This window comes from Mus caroli, unplaced genomic scaffold (assembly GCF_978045245.1).
Source record: "Mus caroli unplaced genomic scaffold, Mus_caroli_1 scaffold_3, whole genome shotgun sequence".
NCBI classification, from domain to species: domain Eukaryota; kingdom Metazoa; phylum Chordata; class Mammalia; order Rodentia; family Muridae; genus Mus; species Mus caroli.
The window spans coordinates 15301348-15324934 of NW_028227258.1; positions in this window are offsets into that span (position 1 = coordinate 15301348).

Genomic DNA, 23587 nt, shown 5'->3' on the forward strand with positions numbered 1-23587 from the left:
GTGCATAACAGGACTACCTGTACCCCATGAACCTTCCTAACAAATTTCATTTCATAGTGGAACCCTGGAAAACTAAATGAATTTACCTTCAACACAGGGTGTTTGGATATAAACATGTTACATGCAGGATACTAAAATGATGGTGAGTTTAGAACACTTTCTCATAGCCCATTCTTTTAGAGAGCACTACACAGCAAGTCCCGCAGAAATTAAATATGTGGTTCATACGGCAAATTATTCACGTAAGCTCATAGGCCCTAGGATTCCTCACTGATAAAAGGAAAATATTAGAAATCAGATCACAAACATCTTTCACGCTCTTGTTTCCCAACAGACTTGAGAAAAGCCCAAGTTTTTCAAGTTTTAATAATAACAAAACTAAACCACACCTACTCACCGGAACAGTATGCACAGTTCTAGTGGTGGCTGTTGGGTGGGGTGAGTTTGCTTATATGTTAAATTACAAAGCTGCTCGGTCAGAATGTTTGGGCTGGTAAGTAACCAGGAGACATTTGGAAATCCCTCTCAACCAGGACTGACCCAGACCCAGTCCTCACCTCAGAGGAACTAGACACACACCATGCTGACTTTGTAGTGGTTCTAATGAGCCTTTATGAATAGTGGCAAGTGGGCATCCTGTGGATTCAGGGCCTTCAGTATTCCCTTCGAAAATGCTGATAATACACGGTATTCCTAACATTTGACCTACAGTTAATGAACACATCTTCCTTAAGCCCAACAAAAAGGCAGGTCTGCCCCTGCTTTGCAGATAAGAGAGTCGTGAGCCCTTCTGAGAGAAGGCAGCAGAGCTAGGGCTTGTTTCCAGCTCAGCAGCCCAGTCTCTCTCTTTACACTTAATTGCATCTATGCACACATGAAGAAATATGTATGCCATGACACATGCATGTGGGCGTAAGAGGACAACTTGTAGGAGTCAATTCTGTCCTACCAGGTGGCTCCTGGGGATGGCACTGGGGTCGTCAGGCTGCTACCAGGCATCTTTTCCCACTGAGCCACCTTGCTGGCTCGAGAGCCCCAGCCTTAATCAGGGTTGCACAACATTTTTTTCTATATGCCCATAAAACATGGCCAATATCTCTTTATTTTCTATACTGATGGCCTAGAAACTTTTTATGAAGCAGAAAATGTGTTGCCCCTAACTATGAACTAAACTAAAAATACCTACAGCCCACTGAGCCAACAGGGGACCTGCTGGCCTCATTAACTGCCACATCTAAAAGAGCAATCAATGTCGGTTTAAGTCAGAGGTTCTTTAAAATACAGCCCCTAGAATCAGACGGTCATGGATATCTTCCCCCTAGCATGTAAGCATGACTATAAATTCAATATTCTAGACTATCCCCTACATTCGACTAAATAGCATAAACCACAGGACTATTACAAGCCAACATATGAATGTACTCAGACATAACTGTGCTATCTTACAGACACCATCTTAACCAAGTCGGTTCTCTTCTCTATGAGTATCCCCTTCCCCTGTCGGTCTATTCATCTACCGTCCTCCACAAAGCCAACCACTGGCCCACCACACCCCCTTATCACTCTGGGCCTATTAAACTTGGAGATAGCTAATGTGAAACTTTGTCAGACATCTGGCTCTCACTTCAGGACCACTAAATGTGTTGTCACCCATATGATCTCCTTAAGTAAGACATCTCAATGGTATCGGGTCTAATCATCCAGTGCCCAGCATCACTTCAGGGTCACATGTCTGGTCTTTCCTTGTTAGGATGCTGTGACTCGGCATAGCTGTCAAGGCATGAAGAACCAATTATCGTGTAGCTGGAGTTCATATCATTAGTCCACAAGCCAATGAAGGGCTAAGGCTATGCTCAATGCTGGAATGTTCTCTCATACTTGAAGAACGTTTTGTTTAACTAAGCCTGCAGAAATAAAGCTTGCTTTCTGCCTCTCCTTTTAAACTGCTTCCCTGAAAAACACAAACTACTTCCAGCCATAAACTGAAGTGTTATACCCTTTTCCTGGCATTTTTCTCAGTTCTCTAGACCAGTCACTATTGAGTACCTTGATGAGCAAGCAGGATTACACACAATACAGTATTCCCAAAAGATGGAGAAAGGGTCCATTCTAACAGTCAACCTGAATAGAAAAGGGTTCTCTCTGCCTCTCCAAGTCTATGTGATTTTACTGGGATTGTGTTTGTTGGGAGAGCTCTGTTTGTTCATTGTCAGTATTCGGTAGAACACTCCACCACCCTGTTTAGTGGGATTGGAGAGTGTCATTTAAAAGAAAATAGTTGTGTCCCATGGCATGAACCAGGTGCCAGCCACTGCTGGAGTGCTCCACACATGTTATCTCACCACATCCTTGTAACAGTACTGTGGGCTGGAGACTGGTGTACTGGCTCAGATGAGAGCTTGAAGCTAATAAAGAGCCTCTCTGCTCAGCTCTCCTGAGTCTCCTGATGCTTGCAGTGTCCTGAGCCGTTCCTTCCATCCCTCCCTCTCCTCTGGATGCTAGCACCTCTCGTTTTCCCATAGGTTATCAGATACACTGTCATGGCTATAGACCTCCCTTCGTGGCCACTCCCACTGTTCCTTTAACTACCAACACTACGCCCACCCTAACTTTAACCCCTCAATACATCTGTGTTTGAGGGATTCCCACCTATGTGCTCTGAGAGTTGACTACACAGCAGAGCCTCCGCCCAGCCTCAGGTCTTCTTCCCAACTCTCCTAGTAAGTAAAGCTCCCCCAGTCCCAGAGAGGTTGTTCGTCAGACTGGCTTGGGATACAGAATGCCTGAGTTCTGTTTCTGCTTCTGACTCTTCTCACCTTTGGGACTATGAAAAGTCAATTGACTTCTGTACGCTTCCTTTTTATTTTATTTTTCCTGTGTGTGCATATGTATGCAAGTGCTCACGGGGACAAGAGGACAATGTTGGGTGTGTCATTCGGTAGGAACTGCCCACTTATTTGATACAGGCTCTTTTAATGATCTGGGACTTACCAAGTAAGCTAGGCTTGCTGGCAACTTAGCCATGGGACTTGCTTCTGCTTCCCCGGCTTTGGGGTTACAAATGTACATCACCGCCACACCTAGTTTTGTTTTTGTCTGTGTGTTTTGTTGTTTTGTTTTCCCCCATGGAGTGTTAGGGAATTGGGCTCAGGTCTGGCAAGGCAAGCACTTTACCAATGGAACTGTGTCTCTAGCCCTTTGCCTCAGCTGCTTGAGCCTCATAGTGTACTGGCTGCCTATAGCTACCAGTTTAAATATGGCTGCATGTGTGGAGTGCTGTCAAGAGTTGGTTAAGTGTTCCTGAAATACCATCTATCCGAACTCGCCAGACTCTAATAGAGAGCTCTAAACCCATGTTCATGCAGATGGCCCTGGTTAAACTCACGGTGTCACAAAATGACTCAAAAAGACGTGAATGTGAGAAAGGGATTTGTAGAGGGCGGGAGACGGGGTGAAGAGGGAGATAAATAGAAGTGGGGGGGGGTTGAAATCAGAATGAGATGTACAGGGATGAAATTGTCCAAACCCCAAGCTGAATAAGAATTCACTACTATATCGTCACTGCATGGATTTGAGGAGTGGGAATGGGTTCAGAAGACTTGAAGGGACTCCCAGAATGCCATGCGGTTCTTGATTGGCTGCACTATCAATTTTTAGGCACATTATATATAGATTCAGAAGATTTTGGTGCATGCACCTGGGCGCCTCACCAGCATTTGGAGTTTATGAATGTGCTCTGTGTTTTAAGTAATCGACTCTCAAGAGACCCTGCCAGAGCTGGGAAGCTGGGCTAGGCATAGTAGAGAGGAGAGTTTCCGGTTCCTATACTGAAGGTTCAGCTAGGAGTGGTCCCACTTAACTGGCAGATCCCAGAGGGAACAAATACAAGGTAAGGTAAGGAACAAGGGGAATAGGAGCTGGCTTCTTGGAGAAGCACCCTGGACAGCAGACAGCAGGTGGTGTGTGCCTTGTCTGTTCAGTTGCCCTGTGGGGGCTGCGAGGGATTAGTCACTGGCCCTGTCCATTCTAAACCTCACAGACTGATCTAATGGTCCACCGGGAGCAAGGCCTTGGGCATGGGGAGTCTCTGGCCAGAACCCAGGCTCTCCCAGGCTGTGTGAGTTAGAGCCTTCATGTCTCCTTTCGTGGAGCACAGAGAAGAGGGATACTCCCATGGGGGCCAAGGGGATGGGTGGAACTCACTTGCAGCACAGCACCACTCTGCCCTCCATGCTTCAGTCACTGTGGCTATCATCAGTATTTCCTTTCTCTAACCTTGCAAGGTTTCTGCCGAGGAGACTTTTGGGGGAAGGGGTAGGGAAGAGAGACAAAGGAAGTCCTGGACGGACACACTGACCCCTCCTGTGGTTCTTGTGAGCAAAAAAAAGCCAATGATAACCAAACAGAAGAGGCTGTCAGCCTGTTGGCTTCCTAGTGTGGACACAGGTCTGGCAAGAGTTTGGTGAGTTCCTGGGTTAGTATTGTTTGTTCCCTACAACACTAAAGAGAGCTTTTAAAGAGCTTTTGGGGACTAGGGTTATAAATTAATAGTCATGTGCCTTGCCCTAAAAAGCAAAGCAAAGCAAAACAAACCCTACAAAACTTTGAACGTCTCTGGAAATCAGGGAGATGACTCAGTCAGCTCAGGTGACTTCTGCTGAGCAAGGAGGAGGACCCAAGTTAAAATCCCCAGAGCCTACATACAAAGCTGGGTGTGGTAACTTGTGTCTGTAACTCTAGCACTGTGGGAGGACGGAGACAGGAGGATTCTGGCACTCACTGGCCATTAGTTATCTCCAGGTTCAGTGAGAGACCCTGTCTCAGTGGAACAAGACAGAGTATGATAGATGGGACACTAGAGGTCATCTCCTGGTCTCTACACACTTACACACATGTGCCCATAAACAGACACACACACTTACACACACACTCCAAATAATAAAATGAAAAGCATTTGCATTAGAATGTACGATCACTTGTAGGTAGATGTTCTCTGATATCATCAGTGGTCTTTCTGGCATGGAATTAGTGAGCAGATGATTTCTTTAAGTTCAACAAGCTCTGTAGTACAGCATTGCTGGGCTAGGAGGACTTCGCTATTCTAACAAAATAAACCAACCAGTGTGATGGCTCACCGGGCAGAAGCACTTGCCAGGCAGGACTGATGATCTGAGATCAGTTACCTGGGAAGGATGAGAATCAAGACCTGAAAGTTATCCTCTAGTCTCTACAGGTGCAGTGTGGGACACTCGTGCACACATGGCCTGTACATGACTCCATACACACCACGCACACACACACACACACACACACACACACACGATAAAATGAGGATTAAACTTTAAAAAAAAAAAACAATTTGAACCTACAAAGTCTGTCCAGCTCAAATTTAGTAATTGAATGAGTTCTGTGCTAAGTGTTATGTAGGTGGAGCAGAAATGTTAAGCTATTTGCACATCTGACCTCAGTTGGCTAGATTTTCCTCTTGCCTGGTCGTACCTTCTACTGTCTTCTTTTCTAGGTGTTCTCTGCTGCGGTCAGTTCTCTGCTGTTGTTGAGCCCTTCCAACAACTTATTAAGTCACCCGTCTATGCCACTGCTTCTCTTTCTTTCTTCTCAAGGACGTTTTTGTCCCTTAGTCCCCGTGCATCCTCTTACAAGCTCCCCTTAAGGCAGTTCTCTGGACATTGGTGAGCTCAAGTTTGTAGGAATTAAGGTGAAAGTTAGGGTGGGCACAGTGTTGGTAGTTAAAGGAACAGTGGAAGTGGCCCCGAAGGGAGGTCTACAGCCATGACAGTACATCTGACAACCCACAGGCAAATGGGTGGAGCTCCACTAAGGTCGAGTGGGGTCCAAGAGCCCACATCGTGAAGGAAGGCAGGTCACGGGACCCCAGGAGGTTGTAAGGAATACAAGTGGGCAGGTAAGACATTTTTCGTTCACATCACATGGGCTGCTAGGCAGGCAGATGCTGGCATCCACCTAGACACATGCCTGCTGGCTGGCACATAGGGAAACACGCAGCCAGCCCTACACAAACTAGCAAAGGCAAAAAGTGACCTCAAGGACACATTTATACGGAATCACACAGAGGCAGCATGTTAGCAGGAATGGGTGTGTATCAGATCATGTCACTGTTTACTGCTGGGTCCTCTAGACACATGATGTCAGTCATTTTACACTCACCTATAATCCCAAGGTGCCTAGCATCTGTCATCTTAGTCCATTCCAGATAGCCATATCAGTGTGCTGCTGTCTAAACATCATCTAGCTTGGCTACCCCGCTGTTCCCTTCAGAGAGTGAAGAGGGTGATGCTCTTCATGTGAGCTTCGGAAGAGGAAGCGGTCAGTGCACAGGAAGGGTCAACGTGATTGCCGCAAGGAATGATGGGGCTTCTTCCACTAGAGAGCAAGCTTCCTCCTTGCGGCTTCTCCTGCTCCCCTGGCAGGACTCCTGGATAAACAGGGGCTATACATATTCCCTTTTCCAGACCACTTGTGGCAATGAAATGAAATATCTGAGGCACTTTGTCCTGTCTGGTACCCTCCCCTTGAGCATGTGATTGTCCTTACACAGACATGTGCGCACACACACACACACACACACACACACACACACACACGCAAAGGCCACCAGAAAAGCCCCCTTGGCTGGCATGACCATAGCGAGTTGGAGAGAAGAAACTATTTTTGCTTCTGAACTTGGAGGAAGAATTTCCCCTTGCTTCTGTTAATCCCAAAGATGGAGGAAAAAGACCACCACCCCAAATCATCATGGCCAAATTCATTAAAGCGAGCTTTTTTATTTGTACACATGAGCTGCCCCTCCCCCTAAGGTGGAGGGGGAAAGGTCAGCCTTGGATGTGACAAAGACCAGGCTTTTATAGAGCTCAGGGGTAGGGGGGTCCCAGATAGGGGATAGATAATAAGCCAGGTTACAGGAGCAGAACATAACAGATGGTCAAAACAAAGTAACCACAAGGGAGGCACAGCAAGCTAGGCATAGGGGGTCTTAGAACCTTTGAAACAAAGGTAGGTTTGCAAGATGGTTATAAATAATGAAGCAAAGGCATGATCGTCATTCCTGGAACAGAAAGGACAGAACCGTTTGCAGTTGAAGTTGAGAGCGGGGCGGGGGGTGGGGCAGTAGCCCAGTCCTGGAAAAATAGGTTTGATCATAAACAGGAATGAAGCTAGCTTGTCTTTCCTATAAGGTGGCTTTTAAGCCTAAGATGGAGGCAGGCTGGTTCTCCACCTCCACTAAGAAGACAGTAATTCCAGGCCCCTTCTCAGCAACCCTTTTGCTGGCAACACCAGTGAGAGACAAAACAAAGGGACTCGGCCCCTGCTCTTGTTTCTGCTTTGGTAAACTGAGAAGTTTAGGCTCAGAAGTTGTGAAATGGAGGGAAGACGATTGCCTAAGGAAAACACAGGCTCCGAGTGAGTAGAACTGAGAGTGGGCCCCAATGTACAGTGAGACCATCTCTCATGGGGGTGGGGAGAGGGCCTAGGAAGAAACCAAAACAAACCAGAGGAACTAAGACAGATGCCTTTTCAAAGTTCTCATCAAAAACCTAATGGTCCGTGCTCTGTGGACGCGATGGTGCTTTACAAACTAAACGACAGTCCTTCATGATGTCTAGCTGCAGAGCCAGACCCCTCTTCTCCACCCACAGCCAAGAGAAGCGCTGCTGTCTTTGCACCACTGATGTTTCTCTTTGATTGTTTTTTTTAAATAGATCCAAGAGGAATAGACATTTGGTGTCATCCTCCCCTGATATATAGAAGCTACAGAGGCTTTTAGAAGATACAACAGACAGATTATATGTAAATCAATAACAATTTTTCTTTTGTTGCTCAAACCATGAATACCGACTAGCTAGGTTTCATGATATCCCAATAAGGTAAGTGAGTTTTATGGTTCTGCTCCAATCCAATTATTCTTTAGTGTTTTAATTAGCCTAAATGATTTTCTTTTCCTCTACAGAATTTTTTTTCCAAATCCCTATGTTTCCATCAAATTGTCTTGCCACAGCTGAGTACAAGCAGCAGAGACAGCTAAGTGCGGTGCAATTAGTCAGACAAAGTGGAGAACCATGGGAAGACAGCATTGGCGAGGACTGGCAGGCATAGCTGAAGAGCAGGTGAAGGGACCAACCCAGATGGACGTGTGGGGGAACACCCAGTCAGGTACAACAGAGAAAGGCAACTGACTGATAAATGGGGACACTCGGTAACAGTTACAATAGCTGAGGATATCCTGAAGGCAGCTGACACACTAGATTTCTCCCAGAGGGGACATGTGTACCCCTCCCTTGTCTGTGTCAGAAGAGTGCTCTCCTCTGCCTGGTGGGTGTGGGCTTGTCCATAAGACCTTCTTTGTACATGAAATGTTAAATTCATTAGGCTTGCTTTCACAGCATACCTTACAATGAGGGCCAGGGGCCTCTCATCCCTCTACCCTCCCAACACCACGTTCTTTCTCTCTTTCTCAAAATAAATCAGAACTAAACTAAAAGCTAAAAAGCAAAAGACAGAAAATCCAAAAAAAAAAAAAAAACCCCACATAAAACATCAAGTCTATTTGATGTTTGTTGGCCAACTACTCTTGAACATGGAGCCTGCTCTGGAGTGTGGCCAGAATACCCAGTGTCATTCCATTGGAGAAATTTAACTTTCCCTCCCTCTGTAGGTATAAACTGCAAATAGCCTCTTGATTAGGGGTGGGACCTGGTGTTCACTTCTCCTTCCTTGCTCTGGGACTCTGTCTGACTTGAACCTGTGAGGTCCTGTGCCTGCTGCCACAGTCTCTGTGAGTTCATGTGTAACTCAGTCCCGCTGAATCTGCAAGGCACTGTTTCCTTGGATTTATCCACCACCTCTGACTCTAAGAATCCATCTCCTCTTCCACATAGATCCCTGAGCCTTAGTGGCAGGGGGTTGATTTAAAAAAAAATCCCATTTAGGACTGCGAGTTACATAGCCCATACCTAAACCACAGCAACAGACTGATAAGCAGGGGTTTGTAGTGTGTTGGTGCCATTAAACTATGCCTTTGAGACTTCTGACAAAACGGAGAGAAGACCTGGCCCTGGTAACACCAGTCCAAACAAGGTGAAAAACAGATAGAACAGACCCAGATTACATCCACTGCTCAGAGCAAAGCTGAACAAGATTATTCCACCTAGAAAGTTCTTTCTGGCTTCAAGGCCCCACTAAAGCAGCTTCCTATGTGACCGTCTTCCCAATGCCAGTGATTTTCCGGTCTTCAAGTGGGAGCCTACATGTCGCTGTCTCAGAGGGCCCTGCTCTGACTGTGCTCCTGTCAAACGTATGCCTGCTTTTTTTCTCATTTTTTTTCTAAATGCACCCAGCTCTTTTTCATCAGAGTTTGATTGTATGTCTTGTTTGTCTCTCCCATTATTCAGTATTCCCTGAGATCCATGACTATAATGGAAGCTTTGCTTAACTCTCGCGTAGTCCTTACTGTGAGGCAGACATTTAGCACACACGTTTGGAATGAGAGTTAATAAATCTTCCCCTGGTGTATAAGCCTGTGATGACTACCCTGATGGCCTGGAGGAGATCGGCATGGACAATGGTAGACTTGCACCCACTACCCAGTGTCAGAAGAATGTAATGACTATGTCTATGGTTAGGCTTGACCTGAGAGACAGGCATATCATCTTCAAAGCAAAGTAGGACAAAATTTAGTATCTTAACAATTTGCTCTCAAAGTTTTTGTTTATTAAGAACTTGAGAAGAGTTGGGCTGGGTATTTTTGGCTTAGATGTGTGTGATGAGGCTGGAGACTGGTGGTAACGGGAGAAGCTAGGACTAGCAGCCAGATGCATCTCTGTACCTAATAGCCTCAAGGCTATGTGGTATTGCTGCACAAATTTGGGGTATAGCAAGTGATGGAAATGTACCTCAGTTATCTCACCTCATCACAAAAGAAGTCTCAGAGTCACCTGTGTTTCTTAGAGGCTTGGCTCAGGTCTTTCTTGGCTTCAATCCCTCCTCCTAACCACAGCTACAGCCATTAAGGATTTTACAGCGTGCTGTAAACCCTTGCTCTTTTATCTTATGACTTTCTGCAGAACTGCAGTCAGTCCACAGATCCTACAATCCTGTTGAGGCTTGGTCTTGCTGTTTATTATAACACTAAGTGGGGGAAGGATTCGAGGCAGGGGGTGGCTGGCAAGACCTAGAGTCTGCACATAGACCCAAGTGACCCTGCCCCCCAAATTATTTCTGATTGGTAAATAAAGATGCCAACAGTCAATAGTTGGACAGAAGAGATATAGGTGGGGTTTAGTTTTCCCAGGCTTGGAGAAAGGAGAATGGAGAAGAAGGTAGAAGAGAAATGAGAAGCTGCCATGGGTTAGGTAAGCCATAAAAACATGGCCCTGAAGTTCAAAGCAGCATAGATGAAACCTAGTAAGGAATAATTCAGGGCTATTGATAGGAAAGTAGATTCTAGTAGAATAGAGGGTAGATATCTGCCCAGCTCTAGTGCGGATTAAGGCTTATTGTAAATATAAGCCTTAATATGTGTGTCTTTTATCCTGGAATTAAATGGTCAAAGGTGGGGTAGAATCCCCGAATTGGGATTAAAAATGTCTACAACACACAGGGTCATCCAGGAAAAGGGCGTGGCTAAATCTCCGGGGATAATCTTAGTCTACATGGGAGCCACTGGACAAATGCCCTAGGGATGGACTGCTCCGGTACCATCATGAAAGACTCGGTGGCACCACCATCTAAAGCAGGGAGTCCAAAGAGGTGGCCCCATCGTTTATATTCTTCCTTCTTCCTGTCGCTTCACACGCACTTCACCTTGCAAAGAACGCTATCCCTCCGCACATCCTTGTCTTGAATGCCACGTTGGGAGAAACTTAACTAAGAGATGAATGTATTGAGGTAACAAAATCCCGAACATGTCTTCTTAGTCAGGCAGAATTATCGGCAGGTGCAGAAGGCAGGTTAATGACAATGTGAGCATCGGTAGACGTGTGCTTTGGTTTGTTGTTGGGAGCTCATAAAGAGGAGTAGGTACTATGTCTCCTAGGGGAAGGAATTCTCATAATAGATGGTAAGACACCGAGCTCATAAAACAGAGATTGTTATTCACATGTCTGTAACGTCTGCACTCTAGGCTCAAGATGGAGCCTGGACAAGTTTTACTCACAGAAAAAGTGAGATACAAAAGTGGTCTGTCCTGCAGGCTCATAGAGAAAGCAAAACAGCTAGGACAACGACTAGAGCCAGGGTGAACATCCTTAGAATTTCAAGAACATAGGCATGCTCGATCCAGAAGCTTGAGCAAGCCCTTCAGTGCGGTCCCTCACGCTTGGTTTTGAACACAGTGCCAGCTTCAGACATGAGGAAACAGGTAACCTAGTAACTGCTGTGCCACTGTTCTCTTCCCTTCACTTTCTGGGGTTGTGAGGGCTTCAGCAGGACCCAATGCCTTCCTCCTTCTCCTCACAGAATGCAACCCTTTTCCCTCATGACCACGATCACCCCTGGCCTAAAACCACCCTTCACCTTGTTTCCCTCCAAAACATAACCTCACAACTTTCCGTCTCCTTAGGCTTAGCCCACTCTTCAGCAAACCAGATGGATGCATCTGGCATTCAGGGCTGATGATAAGTTACCCTGTTAAGGACCATTTGTATCGCAATAGCACTGTCTACGCCTCAAGCCCTCGAGACCAAGCATATGCTAAGCCCTCGATAGAAAACCCACAGGAGTACTTTGGAGTATTTTTAAAATTCCAAGGGAAACACAGAGGCATCTGTCAGATTGTGCACAAATTACTACTATTAAGTTATTTGGATTTACCTACTTAATAAGCACAAACTGTTAGAAATTTGTTCACAGAAGCCGTGGGGACGGAAGTAAATGTTCTGTGAACAGAACGTTTGGAGAGTAAACCTCAAGCCTAAGCAGGGGGCGGGGGCGGGGGCGGGTGGCATGTGAGGTGACTTAAATGTTCTCAGGAAAGAGTCTGCAGAAGTACCCAGACCACAGCCTGGTGATTCCATCCTTCCAGCAGGTCAAGGTCCCTAGCTTTGTCACCAGACTCCTACATCTTCCTAGGTAGTGACTTCAAGACTATCTATTCTAAAGCACTTCCTGACCATGGCCCCAGGGAGAGAGAGAGAGAGATTCAGGGATCATGAGGTTGTGTGGTAGAACCCCATGTGGGGAAAGAGCAGAAAGCAGCTAGGTCCCGGGTTCACGTCTGCAAAATATTACAATTAAACTTATTCTTGTTTAGCTTCAAATGAATGAGACTTAAACTATGATTTTTATTTATTAAACTCTGCACAATTAATGGGGAATCGCCCCCAATCTAAATCCCTATCACTAGTCTGACTGCAACCTCATCTGTGCTCCCCAAATTCTTACTGTTGGAACCTCTCTGGGTTATTTCTGCCTCAGCAGTCTGGCGTCCTGGGGAGACATTTTACTCTGACAATGCAAATGCTCCATCACAACTAATAGAGACCTCCTGTTCTCTCCATCTTCTCTGAGTTCTCTCTCTCTCTCTCTCTCTCTCTCTCTCTCTCTCTCTCTCTCTCTCTCTCTCTCTCTCCTTCCCTCCCTCTCTCCTCCCTCCCTCCTCCCACTTGTGGTGCCTACCTGTGACCCCAAGTCTGGTAACTCGAATCCACCTCTCTCTATTCCCCCCACTCATTGGCTGTCACCAGTTTCACTTAACCAGTGGTTTTAAATTAGGAAGCGCGTCTTACACAGCAAAGGCTGGTGGTATACTTGAGGATCCACTCAACTTGAAACAACCAGATCTTGGGGCACAGAATTTAGCATCTGAGTACCAGCATCACCAGACCAAACCCCACCCACCCTCCTCCACCTCCCCCACCCCCGCACGTTTCCATACAGTCACACTCTTCACTCTTCCAAATCATTTAGTTTCCCCTTCTAGTAGGTTGGTCCCATCTTTTCTTCAATGTTTAAGGATATTCATACCGAATCTACATTAGAATATAAGTTCCACTGAAGCATGATGTCATATGTTCACTACTGTGCAACCAGTACCTGCTTATAAGAGTTCCTGTTCTATAACGGGTGCTCAATAAATATGCTGAGTGAATAGAGCTTCACGGAAGAACTAAGCCCTAGCACCCTATCATCCACCATATGAAATATCTTCTCTCCTGTGCATCAAGAATGATGCTGACTAGGCACCTTGGAGGAACGGAGAACACAGTCTCTCTAAGTAATGTCTGTGCTGACTCGGAGAAGGAAAGGCTGAGTTCGTGAGCCAATGAATGGTTAAAGAGTCCTCCTCCTCTAAGTAGCCTATTTTGACTACCCAACCCATGCTTTTTGCCTCCACTAAATACTCCAGGGATAGAAACGGTTAAGAGCCCAAAGCTCCTGCTTCTAGTGGTGAGCCCTTGGGAGGGATGCCCAGTCAACCCTGGAAGGTGGCTCGTGGGACCTAAGGGCTCTGTAAGCAGATCCGGCCTTTTAAAGGTCTCATGAAAGCAGACGTGCACCTTTGAGGCTGCAGTCTGGGTGCTGTCTGGTACTGATAAGGCTGCCTGGGAACGCCCTGTCCTATCCCTACCGCAATCCAAAGGCTCTTTGAGAGGCGTCCAAGCATGTGAGTCCAGCCAAACAGCCCTAAGTGCATTATCTTGTCTAAGCAAAGCATGAGAAGTAAATTAAGACGCTCGCTGACATCACTGACTTAACAGTTAAAACAGAAGAAGAAAACAAGCAACCGCTCCTGCTTTTACCTAATGCATGACCACTGCCTAAAGAAAAACCTCTCCCTTCCCTTAAAGTTGTATTTAACTTAAGAGGAAAAAAAATCTGGCTGCTTCTGTCATCTCATTCTGTAAAGAGCCTTTTAGGTCATCTTTCTCTGGCCATTTCTAAACCATTCACTAGGATGTTTAGGTTTCTAAACCTTAATTAACTTAGACCCACAAGATCTATCCTACCCCTAGAAGCTAAAGGTGCACACCCCTAGGTTTAGGAGGGAAAAGTAGATAACAGAAAGGGAAATGGGGATTCTCTTAGCTGAGAAACCAAGAAGAGGCGCCAGTGTGCACCCACAGTGTGTGTGACGAAGTACTTCACAGCTCGCATGGACACTGACAGGGACAATAGCTGCATTAAACGTTACTGTTGTCGGACCGAGGTCTCAGACATCCTCCAGCAGCTGCAATGGCCAAATGGCTTAAAGAAAATAAAAAAGACTCCATGCAAGTAGCTGTTTCCTGAAAGCACTGCTTCACCACTCCTGTATGCCATTTGTGAGTGAGTCGCACAGATGAGACATGCTGAAAACCACCTCGGGGCAAGCTGGAAACCCACAGAAGATCCCACAGCGGGGAGAAAATGATAAGCTGTGAGCAAAGCCTGAGGCTGGCTGTTGAACGGATGTTCCTCCAGCTCCAGGGGGTACACAACAGACTCCACTAAGTGGAACTGGGGCTGAGCTTTGAAAACAGGCCCATCCGCAGGACCGGGAAGCATTCAGAGAGAGGTGAAAGAATCTGTTGGTTTTTCTCTTGCTCTGTAACAAGTGACCATAAATTTGGTGGCTTAAAAATACAACCTGTCCAATAGTTCAGTAGGTCAGAAGTCTGACATGCATTGTATTGAGCTAACAATGACTGGCAGGGCTAGTCCATTGCTGAAAGCCCTAAAGGGGAAACAGTGGCCTCTGCTCACAGGCTTGTGCTGGCATCGCTCACATCCTCTCTTCCTTTATCCCAAGCAGCAAGAGTGGCTTGAAGCCTTTTCATGATGCCATCTTGGTTCCATTTCAAAAGACTCACATGACTAGACTGGACCCTGAACAGTCTAGCATGATTTTCCCATCTCAAATCCTCAGCCTTAATAATGCCTGCAAAATGCTTCTGATACAGAAAGATACTCTGTTCTCAAAGTAGATTAGACATGGAAATTGTAGGGTGGGTAATGCTGCCTAACACAGGAAAAAAATCAGACGGCTCACACTGATCACACGGCCCAGTTGAGAGACCAGGCATGGAGAGGGAGGCAGAGGTAATCTCTATATGTATGACAATTCTAGGTCTAATGTTCTTGAATAATGGATTTTTTTCTGCATTCTGCATTCTCCATTCGTAGTTGTTTCTTCCCATAGATCTTACTAGCCCACAGCATCTTCAAAACCTGAATGAATGAAAACAGTGTGTTGCCCCTTTTCTAGCTTGGTGACAATACTATCATCTCTCAGTTAGGCTAGGATACATTTTGCTGTGACAATCAGTAAGCCACAACTCTCAAATGCTTACGAGAGTTTCTCTCTTGATCATCCTACGTGTTCACCAGAGGTTGGCTGTGAGGAGCCGCCCTTGCAATCGCCATTACAAGATGGCGCTGATATCCAGTGTTCTGACTGGTTAACAAGTAGTCTGCGCATGTGCTGGGGTATTTTTCCATTCCTTGTGCCCTGCCTGTCCCGTGGCATCAACTGGGCTGATAGTGAGCAACCAGTCAGGGTAAAATACGTATCCAGAGCTTAGTCTCTACAGGTCAGAGTGGGGACCACGGGGGCAGACGGCTTCTGGGACAGGCAGGAGCCACAGAGCCGCTGAGGCAGCACCCTTTTGGGGCCGCAGACTTCCGGCACCCTCCCAGCCGGAGGACAGAGACCTGCCCTGCAGAGAGCGCCATCTTGGCTCCGGGACTCCGCCGAACTTAGTCTACAGGTTAGAGTGAGGACCACAGAGGCAGACAGCTTCTGGGACAGGCGGGAGCCACAGAGCCGCTGAGGCAGCACCCTTTTGGGGCCGCAGACATCCGGCACCCTCCCAGTCGGAGGACAGTGACCTGCCCTGCAGGGAGCGCCATCTTGGCTCCGGGACTCCGCCGAGGCCGAGCTTAGTCTCTACAGGTCAGAGTGGGGACCACGGGGGCAGACGGCTTCTGGGACAGGCAGGAGCCACAGAGCCGCTGAGGCAGCACCCTTTTGGGGCCGCAGACTTCCGGCACCCTCCCAGCCGGAGGACAGAGACCTGCCCTGCAGAGAGTGCCATCTTGGCTCCGGGACTCCGCCGAACTTAGTCTACAGGTTAGAGTGAGGACCACAGAGGCAGACAGCTTCTGGGACAGGCGGGAGCCACAGAGCCGCTGAGGCAGCACCCTTTTGGGGCCGCAGACATCCGGCACCCTCCCAGCCGGAGGACAGTGACCTGCCCTGCAGGGAACGCCATCTTGGCTCCGGGACTCCGCCGAGCTTAGTCTCTACAGGTCAGAGTGGGGACCACGGGGGCAGACGGCTTCTGGGACAGGCGGGAGCCACAGAGCTGCTGAGGCAGCACCCTTTAGGGGCCGCAGACATCCGGCACCCTCCCAGTCGGAGGACAGTGACCTGCCCTGCAGGGAGCGCCATCTTGGCTCCGGGACTCCGCTGAACTTAGTCTGTACAGGTCAGAGTGAGGACCACAGAGGCAGACAGCTTCTGGGACAGGCGGGAGCCACAGAACCGCTGAGGCAGCACCCTTTTGGGGCCGCAGACATCCGACACACTCCCAGCCGGAGAACAGTGACCTGCCCTGCAGGGAGCGCCATCTTGGCTCCGGGACTCCGCCGAACTTAGTCTGTACAGGTCCGCTGACAGAGGATACTCAGAATCCCCAGAAGAACAACCTCTGAACAGAGACAACTATAACAACTCCAGAGATTACCAGATGGCGAGAGGTAAAGGTAAGAATCTTACTAACAGAAACCAAGACCACTCACCATCATCAGGACCCAGCACTCCCACTTCGCCCAGTCCAGGGCACCCCAACACACCTGAAAAACTAGACCTGGATTTAAAAGCATATCTCATGATGATGGTAGAGGACATCAAGAAGGACTTTAAAGAACTACAGGAGAACATGGCTAAAGAGTTACAAGTCCTTAAAGAAAAACAGGAAAACACAACCAAACTGGTAGAAGTCCTTAAAGAGAAACAGGAAAACACATCCAATCAGATGATGGAAATGAACAAAACCATACTAGACCTAAAAAGGGAAGTAGACACAATAAAGAAAACCCAAAATGAGGCAACACTGGAGATAGAAACCCTAGGAAAGAAATCTGGAACCATAGATGCAAGCATCAGCAACAGAATACAAGAGATGGAAGAGAGAATCTCAGGTGCAGAAGATTCCATAGAGAACATGGGCACAACAATCAAGGAAAATGGAAAATGCAAAAAGATCCTAACTCAAAACATCCAGGAAATACAGGACACAATGAGAAGACCAAACCTACGGATAATAGGAGTGGATGAGAATGAAGATTTTCAACTCAAAGGACCAGCAAACATCTTCAACAAAATTATAGAAGAAAACTTCCCAAATCTAAAGAAAGAGATTCCCATGAACATACAAGAAGCCTACAGAACTCCAAATAGGCTGGACCAGAAAAGAAATACCTCCCGACACATAATAATCAGAACAACAAATGCACTAAATAAAGATAGAATACTAAAAGCAGTAAGAGAAAAAGGCCAAGTAACATATAAAGGCAAGCCTATCAGAATTACACCAGATTTTTCACCAGAGACTATGAAAGCTAGAAGATCCTGGACAGATGTTATACAGACACTAAAAGAACACAAATTCCAGCCCAAGCTACTATACCCAGCCAAACTCTCAATTAACATAGATGGAGAAACCAAAGTATTCCACGACAAAGCCAAATTCACACATTATCTCTCCACGAATCCAGCCCTTCAAAGGATAATAACAGAAAAAAACCAATACAAGGACAGGAACCACGCCCTAGAAACAACAAGAAGGTAATCCCTCAACAAACCTAAAAGAAGACAGCCACAAGAACAGAATGCCAACTTTAACAACAAAAATAACAGGAAACAACAATTACTTTTCCTTAATATCTCTTAATATCAATGGACTCAACTCCCCGATAAAAAGACATAGACTAACAAACTGGCTACACAAACAAGACCCAACATTTTGCTGCTTACAAGAAACTCATCTCAGAGAAAAAGATAGACACTACCTCAGAATGAAAGGCTGGAAAACAATTTTCCAAGCAAATGGTCTGAAGAAACAAGCTGGAGTAGCCATTCTAATATCGGATAAGATTGACTTCCAACCCAAAGTCATCAAAAAAGACAGGGAGGGGCACTTCATACTCATCAAAGGTAAAATCCTCCAAGAGGAACTATCAATCCTGAATATCTATGCTCCAAATACAAAGGCAGCCTCATTCATTAAAGAAACTTTAGTAAATCTCAAAGCACACATTGCACCTCATACAATAATAGTGGGAGACTTCAACACACCACTTTCACCAATGGACAGATCATGGAAACAGAAACTAAACAGGGACACAGTGAAACTAACAGAAGTTATGGATCAAATGGATCTGGCAGATATCTACAGAACATTTTACCCTAAAACAAAAGGATACACCTTCTTCTCAGCACCTCATGGTACCTTCTCCAAAATTGACCACGTAATTGGGCACAAAACAGGACTCAACAGATACAAAAACATTGAAATTGTCCCATGCATCCTATCAGATCACCATGGACTAAGGCTGATCTTCAATAACAAAATAAATAATAGAAAGCCAACCTTCACGTGGAAACTGAACAACACTCTTCTCAATGATACCTTGGTCAAGGAAGGAATAAAGAAAGAAATTAAGGACTTTTTAGAGTTCAATGAAAATGAAGCCACAACATACCCAAACTTATGGGACGCAATGAAAGCATTTCTAAGAGGAAAACTCATAGCTCTGAGTGCCTCCAAAAGGAAACTAGAAAGAGCACACATTAGCAGCTTGACAACACACCTAAAAGCACTAGAACAAAAGGAAGCAAATTCACCCAAGAGGAGTAGACGGCAGGAAATAATCAAACTCAGGGGTGAAATCAACCAAGTGGAAACAAGAAAAACTATTCAAAGAATCAACCAATCAAGGAGCTGGTTCTTTGAGAAAATCAACAAGATAGATAAACCCTTAGCCAGACTCACTAGAGGGCACAGGGAAAGCATCCTAATTAACAAAATCAGAAATGAAAAAGGAGATATAACAACAGATCCTGAAGACATCCAAAACACCATCAGATCCTTCTACCAAAGGCTATACTCAACAAAACTGGAGAACCTGGATGAAATGGAGAAGTTCCTAGACAGATACCAGGTACCAAAGTTGAATCAAGATCAGGTTAATGATCTAAACAGCCCTATATCCCCCAAAGAAATAGAAGCAGTCATTAATAGTCTCCCAACCAAAAAAAGCCCAGGACCAGATGGGTTTAGTGCAGAGTTCTATCAGACCTTCAAAGAAGATCTAATCCCAGTTCTTCACAAACTATTCCACAAAATAGAAACAGAAGGTACTCTACCCAACTCATTCTATGAAGCCACAATTACTCTGATACCTAAACCACAAAAAGACCCAACAAAGATAGAAAACTTCAGACCAATATCCCTTATGAATATTGATGCAAAAATCCTCAATAAAATTCTTGCTAACCGAATCCAAGAACACATCAAAACAATCATCCATCCTGACCAAGTAGGTTTCATCCCAGGGATGCAGGGATGGTTCAATATACGGAAATCCATCAACGTAATCCAGTATATAAACAAACTCAAAGACAAAAACCACATGGTCATCTCGTTAGATGCGGAAAAAGCATTTGACAAGATCCAACACCCATTCATGATAAAAGTCTTGGAAAGATCAGGAATTCAAGGCCCATACCTAAACATGATAAAAGCAATCTACAGCAAACCAGTAGCCAACATCAAAGTAAATGGTCAGAAGCTTGAAGCAATCCCTCTAAAATCAGGGACTAGACAAGGCTGTCCACTTTCTCCATACCTATTCAACATTGTACTTGAAGTCCTAGCCAGAGCAATTCGACAACAAAAGGAGATCAAAGGGATACAAATTGGAAAAGATGAAGTCAAAATATCACTCTTTGCAGATGATATGATAGTATATATAAGTGACCCTAAAAATTCCACCAGAGAACTCCTAAGCCTGATAAACAGCTTCGGTGAAGTAGCTGGATATAAAATTAACTCAAACAAATCAATGGCCTTTCTCTACACAAAGAATAAACAGGCTGAGAAAGAAATTAGGGAAACAACACCCTTCTCAATAGTCACAAATAATATAAAATATCTTGGCGTGACTCTAACTAAGGAAGTGAAAGATCTGTATAATAAAAACTTCAAGTCTCTGAAGAAAGAAATTATAGAAGATCTCAGAAGATGGAAAGATCTCCCATGCTCATGGATTGGCAGGATCAACATTGTAAAAATGGCTATCTTGCCAAAAGCAATCTACAGATTCAATGCAATCCCCATCAAAATTCCAACTCAATTCTTCAACGAATTAGAAAGTGCAATCTGCAAATTCATCTGGAATAACAAAAAACCTAGGATAGCAAAAACTCTTCTCAAGGATAAAAGAACCTCTGGTGGAATCACCATGCCGGACCTAAAGCTCTACTACAGAGCAATTGTGATAAAAACTGCATGGTACTGGTATAGTGACAGACAAATAGACCAATGGAATAGAATTGAAGACCCAGAAATGAACCCACACACCTACGGTCACTTGATCTTCGACAAGGGAGCTAAAAACATCCAGTGGAAGAAAGACAGCATTTTCAACAAATGGTGCTGGCACAACTGGTTGTTAACATGTAGAAGAATGCGAATCGATCCATTCCTATCTCCTTGTACTAAGGTCAAGTCTAAGTGGATCAAGGAACTTCACATAAAACCAGAGACACTGAAACTTATAGAGGAGAAAGTGGGGAAAAGCCTTGAAGATATGGGCACAGGGGAAAAATTCCTGAATAGAACAGTAATGGCTTGTGCTGTAAGATCGAGAATTGACAAGTGGGACCTCATGAAACTACAAAGCTTCTGCAAGGCTAAAGACACTATCAATAAGACAAAAAAACCACCAACAGATTGGGAAAGGATCTTCACCTATCCTAAATCAGATAAGGGACTAATATCCAACATATATAAAGAACTCAAGAAGGTGGACTCCAGAAAGTCAAATAACCCCATTAAAAAATGGGGCTCAGAACTGAACAAAGAATTCTTGCCTAAGGAATACCGAATGGCAGAGAAACACCTGAAAAAATGTTCAACATCCTTAATCATCAGGGAAATGCAAATCAAAACAACCCTGAGATTCCACCTCACACCAGTCAGAATGGCTAAGATCAAAAATTCAGGTGACAGCAGTTGCTGGCGAGGATGTGGAGAAAGAGGAACACTCCTCCATTGTTGGTGGGATTTCAAGCTTGTACAACCACTCTGGAAATCAGTCTGGCTGTTCCTCAGAAAATTGGACATAGTACTACCGGAGGATCCAGCAATACCTCTCCTGGGCATATATCCAGAACATGTCCCAACCGGTAAAAAGGACACATGTTCCACTATGTTCATAGCAGCCCTATTTATAATAGCCAGAAGCTGGAAAGAACCCAGATGTCCCTCAACAGAGGAATGGATACAGAAATTATGGTACATTTACACAATGGAGTACTACTCAGCTATTAAAAAGAATGAATTTATGAAATTCCTAGCCAAATGGATGGACCTGGAGGGCATCATCTTGAGTGAAGTAACACAATCACAAAAGAACTCACACAATATGTATTCACTGATAAGTGGATATTAGCCCAAAACTTAGGATACCCAAGATTTAAGATACAATTTGCTAAACGCATGAAACTCAAGAAGAATGAAGACCAAAGTGTGGACACTGTGCACCTTCTCAGAATTGGGAACAAAACACCCAGGGAAGGAGTTACAGAGACAAAGTTCGTAGCGGTGATGAAAGGATGGACCATTTAGAGACTGCCGTATCCAGGGATCCATCCCATAATCAACTTCTAAACGCTGACACCATTGCATACACTAGCAAGATTTTGCTGAAAGGACCCAAATATAGCTGTCTCTTGTGAGACGATGCTGGGGCCTAGCAAACACAGGAGTGGATGTTCACAGTCAGCTATTGGATGTATCACAGGGCTCCCAATGGAGAAGCTAGAGTAAGTACCCAAGGAGCTAAAGGGATCTGCAACCCTATTGTTGGAACAACATGATGTACTAACTAGAACCCCGGAGCTCTTGTCTCTAGCTGCATATGTATCGAAAGATGGCCTAGTCAGCCATCAATGGAAAGAGAGGCCCATTGGACTTGCAAACTTTATATGCCCCAATATAGGGGAATGCCAGGGCCAAAAGAATGGGAATGGGTGGATAGGGAAGTGGGGGGGCGCTATGGGGGACTTTTGGGATAGCATTGGAAACGTAATTGAGGAAAATATGTAATAAAAATATTAAAAAAAAAAAAAAAGAACCAGGGGAATGCCAGGACCAAGAAGTGGGAGTGGGTGGGTAGGGGAGTGGGAGGGGGGTCTGGGGGACTTTGGGGATAGCATTTGAAATGTAAATGAAGAAAATACCTAATTAAAAAAAAATAAATTGGAAAAAAAAAATACGTATCCAACTGCTCTTGTGGTCTATAAAAGGGATGGGTTTCCTGTGTTCTGTGCCTCCTCCTCCTCCCCAGAAGCTGATCATCTATCTCTCGAGATGCATTAAAGCTTAAACTGCAGAAGGATCCGATTGTGTCCTGTGTGTGTGTCCTCGCTGGCAAGACTCCTTATCACACAGACAGTTGGCTAAGGAGCCCTGCCCCAAAACCCCTCTCTTCAGAGCTCAGACACACAGGAAAATGGTAACTTAAACCTTCCCAGATTCCACACAGAAAGAATGAAATTTTTAAATGGTCTCACACCAGACATTACACACTCCAGCCTAAAAGAGGCACTAGTCCATTCTACCCCAGTTCATCGGCCGAGCTCTTCGCACAAGCCCACCTGCACAGAAGATCAGGCAGAGAAGCCCCACCCCCCAGTGACCACTAGTAAATAGATGGAAATGTGTGAGCCGACTGACAAACTGGTACTTCAGTTTTGCAGGAGTTGTCCCGATAGATATCCTTCAATATCTTCTGTGCTGAGTCATGGAGATCTGTGGCTTTAGCTAATCAAACATCAAGTCTCTCTTACTCTTATTTCTCACTGTCGTGCAGCTCTCCATTGACCTTGCTTGCTGTGCCACCGTGCAACAAAATGGACTCCGGTGTTTCCAAAACTTGTTTCACTGTGTTTGTTAGACATCCGCTTCTCATTCAGAACTAATACAAACACACACTTTTACCTGTGTATACACACCTTTACCTGTGTATACACATGTGTGCACAGTAACTGCAGTCACTCTTATTTACCCTCCCTCCATCTTCTCACTGCGATGACGCTATCCCATTGAGCTGGCTTCATGAACTCCTTAGCTTGACGACCCAGCGTCCCTGGCACCTAGGACGATGCTCTTTCCTTCTGCCAGCCCTCTCAGTTTTCCTCTTGGATTTCTTTTGTTCATCCCTTCATCATTAATCAAAACTTTATTAAGATCTTGTCACTCCGAGGCAAGATGCGCTAGGGGCTGAAATTACAAAGATGGATAAGGCAGAGCCCGTGTTCTTGAAGAGTTTATAGATTATAAGA